This window comes from Myotis brandtii, unplaced genomic scaffold, assembly GCF_000412655.1.
Source record: "Myotis brandtii unplaced genomic scaffold, ASM41265v1 scaffold110, whole genome shotgun sequence".
Lineage (NCBI taxonomy): Eukaryota > Metazoa > Chordata > Mammalia > Chiroptera > Vespertilionidae > Myotis > Myotis brandtii.
Window position 1 is genome coordinate 1741154 of NW_005353753.1, and position 10879 is coordinate 1752032.

Consider the following 10879-nt stretch of genomic DNA (forward strand, 5'->3'; position numbering starts at 1 on the left):
GATGTGAGAGAATCATTGATTGGCCACCTCCAACATGTCCCCCACTGGGGATCGAGTCTGCAACCCAGGCATGTGCGCATGTGCCCTTGACCTGAATCGAACCTGGGACCCTTCAGTCCACAGGCCAATGCTTTATCCACTGAGCCAAACCAGCTAAGTCATAGTTTAACTCTTTTAACATTAAATGAATGCACAATTATCCCTCTGTAGAGAAAATATCCTGTGATTAAACTATGGTTATCTTCCTAAGTTGTATCAAATAAAGTGGAGTGGAGCTGACTCAGGTATGAGGCCAGGGAATAAAAAGTTGTTTGCTGCTGTTGGATAATAGTAATTTGCAGCTAACTAACTCATTCTTGGCCCTCGCTGCACATTATCATCACCTGGGCAGACTTCTTAAGGTGCTGGTGCCAACGCCTCACCCCCTGGGGATGCTGGTTTAATTGGTCTCCGTTTGGGCCTGAGCTTAGGTGGCATGCAAAGCTCACAGCGGTTGCAATGTAAAGGCAGGGATGAGAACCACTAATTCTAGCCCATGGGCACCACTGCTCTGCCAACAGGTTCAGGAATTCACTGGAAGGTCCAGGCAAGGTTCTCATTCTGGCAATGAGCTCCATAAGTAAAACCGTGTGAGGAATTCGCTGTGGACGGGGTGAAAGAGTGAACCCCAAGATTTCCCTGAAGTCCATCAGTACCTGCTAACTCCCATCTGAAGAACTCCCACAGAGAACCTAAGCTCTCCAAATGTAAAATAGTGCCATTTTTTGCACAGACAATAGTGTGGTGAAGGCCTGGAGTGGGGTGGGAGCTGGGTGGATGGGGCACTATTAAGGGAAACAATTTAAATGAATTGGTTTAATATTTGCAAAAATATTATTCCCGCCCCATATATATGGAATCAGACCAAATCAAAAGCTGTAGACAAGCATAGTTGTTCAATATTAATTCTGAAAAGCGCCAGAGTACTCACTAATTATAGCTATTTTATTTGAAGGATGATTTCTATCAAGTACAAAGTATAACATGGAAATCTGATGTGAACAGTACAGAAACATAACTAACTCTGGACAACCCTAGAGAGAGCTGCCAGTCATGTAGGGCACCATGTCAATTCCACCAGGTCATCTCAGCATATACTGAGAGCTGAAGAAGGCAACATAGTCAAACCAATGAGACTATGTAATTCTCTAATGGTCAGCCGACTCTCTTCTCATTATATCCTCTGCTCATTTTAAGGCGACTCTCAGGAACCTTGGGAGAAGTGGGATTGCATGAAGAACTGTAACTTCCCCTGGCCAGTGTGGTTCAGTTGGTTATGTATCATCCCTTGCACCGAAAGGTCGCTGGTTCAATTCCTGGTAAGGGAACATCCCTTGGTTGCGGCTTTGGTCCCAGGTGGGCATGTGTATGGGTGGCAACTGATCAATGTCTCTCTCTCTCTCTCTCTCCCCCCCTCTCTCTTTCTCTCTCTATCTCCATTCTTCTCTCTCTAAAATAATAAAAACACACACATATTTTCTTAAAAGAATTGTATATTAACAGTCACCAGGCACTATTATTCTTTTAAGTAACTGTATTAGTTATGCTTTATGGAAGATTCAGCTAGAAGAGTTAGTCAACACAGAACATATACTCCCAGAGATCAAAAGGATCTGAGAAAGTGCTGGTCAGTGCTTCTGACTCAGCTCTCATAAGTCCAGAAGAGAAGAACGATTGTCTCAGCCCATTCTCAAGACCTAGAGAATAACATCCTCCTCTTGGTTAACGTTTAGACATGTTGCATTCAGGGGCTTTTAATTGTTTACTTGCCAATACCTGCCTCTGAACTATGATAAACGAGAATACTATAAAATTGCTGTAACTGTGAGAGAACAATATGATCAACCATAAAAAGCAAAAGTTTGGGAGACAGACAGATGAGTTTAAATAAGGATTCTTAGCTGTTATCTTTGGCAAATTTTTAAACCTCTCTGAACCTCATGCTCCTCCATTGGAAATAAGAATAATTGGACACCCACCATTCAGCATTCTGTGAGAGTCACAGGCAAGGCATCTGGCACAAACTTGGCCACAGAGAAAGCCTTTCATAGATAGTGCCTGCTGTTGTGATTCTTACTGCATTCTTCTCTTGCCCCAAGTATTACTTTTTTTCACTTCCCTCCCAAGGCCCGCGGGTCCTCTGCTCCAATCACTGAAGCGGGGTCTGACCATGCAGACATAAAATTGGGTCAAATGACCTAGAATGAGTAAGAATAGTAATTGGGAAAACTGGAAAGTGAGTGTTTGTTCACTATGAGAAGGAAAATAAGAAGGTTGATGGGAACCTCAGACTATGGTACTAAAACTATATCCTCACTTATTCCTTGACTTTCTTTGCTCATTCTACATACAATAGAATGTCTTCATAGTTCTTGGAAACTGAAAAATTCCAATTTTGAATTTCCAGGAGAAGAAAACAATATTGTGTCTTTAGATAGCTTTACCTTTAGGATTCTTTTAGAATCCTCCATTTGATTGGATTTCATTTTCTATTTAGTTGTATTGTATGATATGCCACAACCCATTGTGGCCCTCGAGTCAAAAAGTTTGCCCACCCCTGTTCTACACACAATAGAATGTCTTCATAGTTCTTGGAAACTGTGAAAAATTCCAATTTTGAATTTCCAGGAGAAGAAAACAATATTGTGTCTTTAGATAACTTTTTACCTTTGGATTCTTTTAGAATCCTCCATTTGATTGGATTTCATTTTCTATTTAGTTGTATTGTATGATATGCCACAAGAATCACCTTTGTCTGTTAAAAAAGTGAATAGTTCTCCTTTGTGATTGATAACATTTGAGGTGACTGACGTTCCAGGCTTTACTAAGTATACATGTTTGGTTTGTTAATTGATAAAATTATGATAATAACACCTATACCCAAGAATTGTTGTTGTAAGATTTAAATTAAGTATTTAAGTGCATTATAAAGCTTAGCATATAGTATGTGCTCAATAAATGTTCATATACCTCCATCTTCATACAGTGGCCACTCAACATATTTTTTTTTACTACAAATGATTTGAAGGAAAAAAAGTCAGAGAAGCATTAATATTTCTTCAAATCCATAGTCCAAATTATTGGTTTCTTTATGTTGCAGATTTCCCTATAACTCTGAGCTGCCGTTCACCTCAAAGAAGATCTCTAGGAGAGTCACAAAGCGAAAACTTAGCACTTTGCAAGTAAAGTGCAATATGCCTCAGTATTTGGGATTTGCTTTCTCAGTAAGTTCTGACTAAGTAAATGTACAGTGAATTCTGCAAAGAGAACAAGCTTTCAAAGCTACAAATATCTTCTAAATTATATCCATTATAGGGCAAAAAGGGGAAAAAAGCCTAGGTAGCCTGGATTTTATTCTAAAAGGAAACCACTTTCTGTCCTTTAACGTAAGTCTTATAGGGATCAAAATTAAAGTCAATTTAGAGGAACTCTCTTTGGAAACAAGCTGAATCCCCTGCTTTGGGAGCCAGCGGTAGTCTCCATGGGCTCCCACCCCCACAGGGTTTTAACCCTTGATGGGCATTGTTCTGGGAACAGGAAAAGAACCTCCCTCGGACTGGAGGCAGGTTTAATGGTTTAAGTGAAGTCAGTGCCATATTTCTATGCAAACACTCACAACATAACTTTTATTCTGGGTTAAATGAGAGAAAGGCAGAGGCATTGTTGGGGAGACACAGTGGAGTTACTGTTCAGAATGTATAATGGCTCCAGGGCTGATTGGGAGAAAATGTGTCCAGTTCCTGGACTGAGAAAAGATAATGGTCATCAAAAGTAGTTCCAGATGTCCCACATAAACAGAATGCATCTTAATGCAGGTACCGTAGGGAGTGGGGGGAAGTGGGCAAATGGAAATGTCATGCCTTCACTTTTTAATTCTTCTTGACATCCAAAGGTGGTTAGTCAGTAAAGGCTCATGCATTTAGAAAGGGCATTAGTAGGGTTAAGTACATTATAAGGCTAGGGGATCAAGGGCTGGTTCTTTTCTAAGTCTGTGGAAAATTCAATTGCCAGAATATTTATTTGAAATATAAAAGTTAATGAGTCAACCCTGAGAATAATAGCATAAAATAACATGTCTCAAAAACAGAGCAGTTAAATACTACTTTTAGCACGTACATATACCTATTCCCAAACTGCCCTATGTTAATTAAAATTGCAAAATAAGTATTTTGCAGCTTTAAAATTATGTATAAAGAAATCTTGAAGAACATGAGACCACAACTATACTAAAATGTTGGCTGAAACTAGTAAGAAACAAAATTCTACATATGCTTAAGGTCTCAACAATCTATTTTTAAAAATGTTGGAAGAAGATGGGGAGAAAATATACTAAAGTGTTCATAATGGCTGCCTTTGAATAGTGGTATATATCATGGTTGAACTTTTTCAGCTGTATATTTCTATTTCCATATAATCTACATGTTTTATTTTATAAATTTTGGGGGGCATCAAACAAACTCTCTAGGATATCATAATGTAGGAAATAACATATGTATATTTCTGTTTCATTAGAGGTGACATTCACATACCAAAGATTGTCAGCTATCTTTTTCTGTTTTTACTTGCTAATTGCATCGAATCATACCAGGATATTTATTTCTTCCTCATCTCAATGAGAATCTTACTTTGAAACAAGGAGCTCTCATTTTTTTTTTTCCTACCCTAAAACAGTGTTTGTGCTTTTTCTGGAATCCAAATTAGATGCCTTCAACACACTCATTTCAAAGGCTGTAGAAAAACAGCGGCGGCGGAGCCCCCTCGCCAGCGCAGTCACTGTTCCTTTAAGAGTAGCATGCCACCTCCCCCTCCCACCCACATACTTGTCCTCTCTTTGCACAGCAAGTGCCAAGCAGTGACATCGACTATAGTTTCTAGGACACGATGGTCCCTGCTATACAGGGAAAAAAGGGAGAGGAGCGAGAGAAAGAAGGCGGTGGTGAGGGAGAGCGAGCACAAACCCAGCTATGTTCCCAGAGGATGAGTCACTTCCTCGCAATAATCCTGAGATGCTGTTTATGGCTGCGCTGCTGATATGCAGCCCCGCTCCGCTTCTCTGCAAGCCGCAGCCTCCCCCTGGCTGTCCATTAATCACGAGGGCCTGTGTACACAGAGTGGGAGTTCTGCCTGCCAGTGGCCTCTAGCTGTCTCCAGCTCAATGAAATGACCCTGTGTGAAAACTTGTTTTATGAGAGATTGGTTTATTTGTAACTAAACTACTTCCTCCGTTATTTGATAAGCTCAAATATTTGCTACTGATAGTCTGAGAGTGTCACATTTATTATCCTATTTCAGTGGTTGCCTAACTCCCTTGGAACTGACTGCATTAACCCTTGCAGGGATGGCAGGAGCTTCTAATGGACCTGCTTCTGTTTCCTTTCAGCAAAGCCAATGCCATCTTTCAGGCGACCAGCATTATTTTAGAGCAACTATGGCATACAGACCCAAGAGAGACCTTTCTGTTCTAAAACAGAGCACAGGCCAGTATAGAAAGGGGGGCCCTGCCGAACCCCCAAGGGGTTCTTTAGCCACCACGGAAAGGAAGAAATGGTATTCCACTTTCTGATGTAAATCTGCACATGTTAGTATTTCTGAATCACAACTTTTAAATATGTCCTGATGGCTTTCTCTGGTTTCTTACACCCCCAAATAGAATTTGTGCAGGCAGGGCATGCTGTCTGCAATCCCGCAGCATTCTGCATTTTGAAACTTTGCCTTTTGGAGTCTGAGCTCATTTGCATTTGGCAGAACTTGATTTCCTGCTTCTACAGGAGGGGGCGGTGGTGAAAGCCTTTACAGTCCTCCCTCAAAAGGCTCAAAGGGCTTTCTGAACATATTAAACTATGTTTCCAAGAGTTCAATGAACCAGAATGAGGCAGATTTCATCGGAAATAAAAAAGAAATACGGGCTTTGTTACATGCAATACATTTGGAAAACCCACACTGAAATATCTTTCCTGACACACCAGGATTGGGTCTGCTTTTCAGCTCCCTCGCTCTCGGCTCTCCAACGGGCTGTACAGAGCTCTCAGTGAACGTAGAAGAGGCTAAGGAAATAACCACTTATGTGTGGCAAAATGTTCCAGCCTTGCAGAGATTTTTCCCAAAATCATTAGACCCACCAAAATGCTTTCCCTGGGCCAAGTCCACACCTTCTTCATCAGATTTTCCACACTTTCCAGACTCCAAGGACTGTCCATCTGTATTTCCTGAGAGAGCCAGTCATTTGTAGCTGGAAATGTAACCGAGTTTGTTCTCATAAACCAGGGACCTCCTTGACTGTCAACCAAAAAAGAAAAAGAGTTCGCCTCCTAAGTCGTTTCAAGACGGTCGAGAATGCAACCATCCATCCATACCCACCCCTCAAAACAGGAGGTGAATTTGGGGGCCACTACTCTCCGACAGCGTATAGAGATGAGCATGAAGAGAACCAGCCAGCTCCGCTCCCCCGTGACGGTCAATGGGAGGGGGTTAAGGGTTAATTGCATGTATCCCACCACTGGTCACTTTTAGGCCGCGTTCTCGGCAGGTGGCTTCTCTGTGTCACTGCCCTAACTGCCTATCAGTGGAACAAAGACTGGCCCTGAATTGTCGTTGGCAGTGGATTTTATTCAGAAGCAGTTAACTAATGTGTTGAATAGATTTTACATTTTAGTGCCCCCAGCCCTTCCTTCATCTTGGTTTTTCTTTTTTAATTTTTAAAATTGTGGTAAAAACAACAACAACAAAACCATATAATATGAGGTCTACCCCCTTGACAAATGTTTAAGTGTACAGCATTGTTAACTATAAGCTCAGTGTTGTATAGCAGATCTCCAGAATTTTTTCATCTTGCATGACTGAAACTTCATACCCACTGAACAGCAACACCCCACCTCCCCTTCCCCCAGCCCCTGGCAACCACCATTCTACTTTTTGCTTCAATGAGTCTGATAACTTCAGATACCTCATTAGATAGAATCATGCAGTATTTGCTCTGAAACTGGTTTATTTCACTCCACATAATGCCACTAGGTTCATCTATGTTGCAGCATATGACAGGATTTTCTTCTCTTTTTATGACTAAATAATATTCCAGTGTGGTATGGGGTGTGTGTGTGTGTGTGTGTTTAAAATTTTCTTTATTCATTCAGCTATTGATGGATATTTGTTTCCCCCTCTTAGCTATTGTGATTAATGCTGCAATGGACAATGCAAATATATATCTGATAAGGAATTAATACCTAAAATATTCAAGGAACTTCTACAACTCCACAGCAAAAAAATAAAAATAAAAAATCCTCAAATAACCTGATTAAAAAATGGGCAAAAGACTTGAGTAAACATTTCTCCAAAGAAGACATACAGATGGCCAACAGGTATACAAAAAGACATTCAAGATCACTAATCATCAGTTAAATGCAAATCAAAACCACAATGAGATATCATCACATAAATATTAGGATGGTCAGTATCCAAACAAACAGATGATAACATGAGTTGTTAAGGGTGTGGAGAAACTGGAACACTGTGAACTGGTAGTAGGAATGTAAAATGGTACAGCCACTGTAGACAACAACTTAAAAAATTAAAATAGAACTGCCTTATCACCCAGCAATCCCACTTCTGGGCATTTATTCAAAAGAATTGAAATCAGGGTCTCAAAGAAATATCTGCATTCCCAGTTCACTATAGCAACTTGGGGTTTTATTTGTTTGTTTATTTAGAAATGCTATCCATGCTGACGATACATTGCATCACATGAACTGAAATGATGATGAGATGAAAAAGGAATGAAATTCAGTTTAGACACCTAGACTTTAGTTGTAACTCCAACCTTCATTGGCAATATGCCTTTGGTAGGTCAATTAAATTCCCTGGGACCTCATTTCCTTTTTCTCTAAAGCAAGCATGTCAAACTCACTGCTTGTGAGCATGTGGCCCACAACAAATATTTTTGCGGCCCAGCCAATATAACGGTATGTAAGAAAACATTGGTTTTATCATTGCTCTTGTTCTATTTTATACTATACTTTTTGAAATAAACCTATGTTTCTATGAAAATTGAAGCTTGTGTTTTTGTTTTGTTTTGTTTTTTGCAGCCCACATAAACTTAAACCTTGTTTATTTGGCCTGAGTTAGCCTTGGAGTTTGACATGCTTACTCTAAAGTGAATATGATCCTGTCTACCTTGAGGGCTGTTCTGAGAAAGAAATGGGGTTACTTGGATAGAGTTTTGTAAACTGTAGATCACTATACAAATTTTTGTTATTGTAACATGAATTAAAAAAAAATTCTGTTTATCCATTTCTCCTTCACAAAATAGGGGGTGGGGGCGGGTTGGAAAATCCACTCTAGAATTTGAGTTTTCTAATCTTCATCAGTTCTGGATTATTAACCTTTTAATAATGAACTTTTCATGTCTTTTTTTGCCTTCTCATTACACAAGGTATCTTATTCTTTTTAAAAAATGGACAACAAAGTACTTATGTGTATGTGCATGATATATTAAGTTATCTTGGATGAGCATTCACAAACTGTGCACTGTCCTTAAGTAATAAATTGATTTGCAAGATAATTTTAAGATATGTTTCTATGTTAAAAGCATCTCTGACCATTGCTATTCCCTTTCCTCAGGACAACAGCTCTGAAATGAAAATAAAGTTTTCCTAGTCAGCCTCTCTGGCACTGACTAGCCCTCGCTAACACCTGTGCTGGGGAGGGGAGGGCGAGGGTGATTTGGTCCCCCAAGAAGGGGGCCTTTTTCTCACACTCTACTTTCTGCAGTTCTCTGGTGTTACTCATTCCACCACATTGTGTTATGTAGCTCAACATACCAAGGCAGTTCAGTGGCACAACAATGTTTACTGGAATGTCAAGACCCCTTGGAAGGGTAAACATATACAGCAGAAGTTAATTTCCTGCCCAAGGTCATATTACTCCCTTAGCTTGGTAGTTCCTTCCAAGTGTTTCCTGCTTTCCTTTTACAGTTGACCCTTGAATAACACAGGTTTGAACTGCACGGGCCCAGTTATATGCAGATTTCTTTCAATAAATACAGTTGGCCCTCCATATCCGAGAGTTTGGCATCAACCAACCATGGAATAAAAACAGTATTTTCAATCCACGATTGGGAATCCGTGGATGCAGAGGGAGGAGTGGATGCATTGTTCTACGTCATTTTATGTAAGGAGGTTGAGCATCTGAGGATGTTGTTATCTGAGGGGAGCCTGGAACCCAACCCCCTTGGATATGGAGGGTCGACGATGCTTTTTTTTAGTTCACAGTGGCCTGATGCATATTAGACATTCATATGATAGAGAGGTTGTTTTTGTTGCTTTCGCTATTCTTATACTTAACCCAATACTCTATTTCCTTGAGATGAATCTTATGCATCTATTATCATGTCTTGGTTCTGTTGCGCCCGCTTCCCTTTTCTAGTCCATAATGTCATAGAGATTCAGACAATTGTTACTAGTAAGATTTGGCAATAAACTTGATTTGGTTTTAATTACTGGTTTTTCAATCTATAACTCTGTGACCTTGAGTAAATAAATTACTTAATCTCACTGAGTTTGTTTCTTTAACTATAAAATGAGTTCCCCAAGGAAGCAGATAATGCCTTCTTTAGTTTTACATTTATTTCTAAAAATTAGCTCAGTAGCTGGCATATAATAGGAAGTCACAAAATATAAATACTTTTTATTTTGACCCCAAATCGTAAAAAATATTTTTAATCAAGTTTAATTAGACATTTTCAAAGGTAATTTTCTAAAATGATGATTTTTTAAAATTGTGCAAAATGTGTAAGTAAAAATACAGAATGTAAAAATACAGAAACTTTTTCTGTAAAGAACACAGTAGTATATTTTCTAGCTTTGCAGGCCATACGATCTGTTGCAATCAACCGTTGTAGTGGGAAAGCAGCCACAGACATGCTAAGTGAATAGTTGTAGCTACATTCCAGTAGAACTTTATTTACAAAAACAGGCTACAGACTGGATTAGGCCCAACTGCTATAGTTTGCCAACACTATTCTAAAACAAAGCAAAAGATAGTAAGTTAAACTTATATTTTCTAGTGACCAACCATTCAAGTTGCCAGGGACTGAGCAGTTTCTCAGAAGGGTGTCCAGTTTACAAAGAGGGGCAATCCCAGGTAAACTGCAATGACTTGGTCATGCTACTTTTCCTAGATCCTCACGTCCTTCCTTCCTCCATTCCTTCATTTATTCACTCAACATTGAGTGCCTAGTAGTATTAAATCAATGAGTTTCAAATTAAAATAAACATTTACAGTTATTTGAATTATCTGACAATCATATAAAGAAATTTTGAAACTAATCATGAAGACATAACTTTTACTTTAATTTTTCTTTCAATTTGGACAACTTTAAAATAAACATGCTGCAGTTAAATACCAACAGAAAATTTTTAAAAATAGGATTTTACTCAAAGGAAAAAACACATTGTAACAATATAAACTTTTTTTTAACTTACATCATATGGAAGTTCTTCACTTAATCTGTTTCACTAGCACATATTTTATTCAGGCAATAAATGATGTCTTCCTGTAATAAAAATCTCAAATTAGACTTCTTTATAGGCAAGAAATTTGAAGAGGTTGCCAAATGTGCTTAGGAAAATCCCAGTGACTTCATGATTCATCATTTGTATTGAAAATTAGAAGGTGAGAAAGTTAAGAGGAAAAAAAATCTCACTAATAAGTATTAAAAACAAATGATTCATTTCTTAAACTTTTTTCAGAGAAGCAAACTGAAGCCAAATTATAGGCCTGACAAACCATAATTAAGGAATAAGAGGAATTATGGGGGATTGAGAGGTGAAGAAGGCCATGTCTCAAC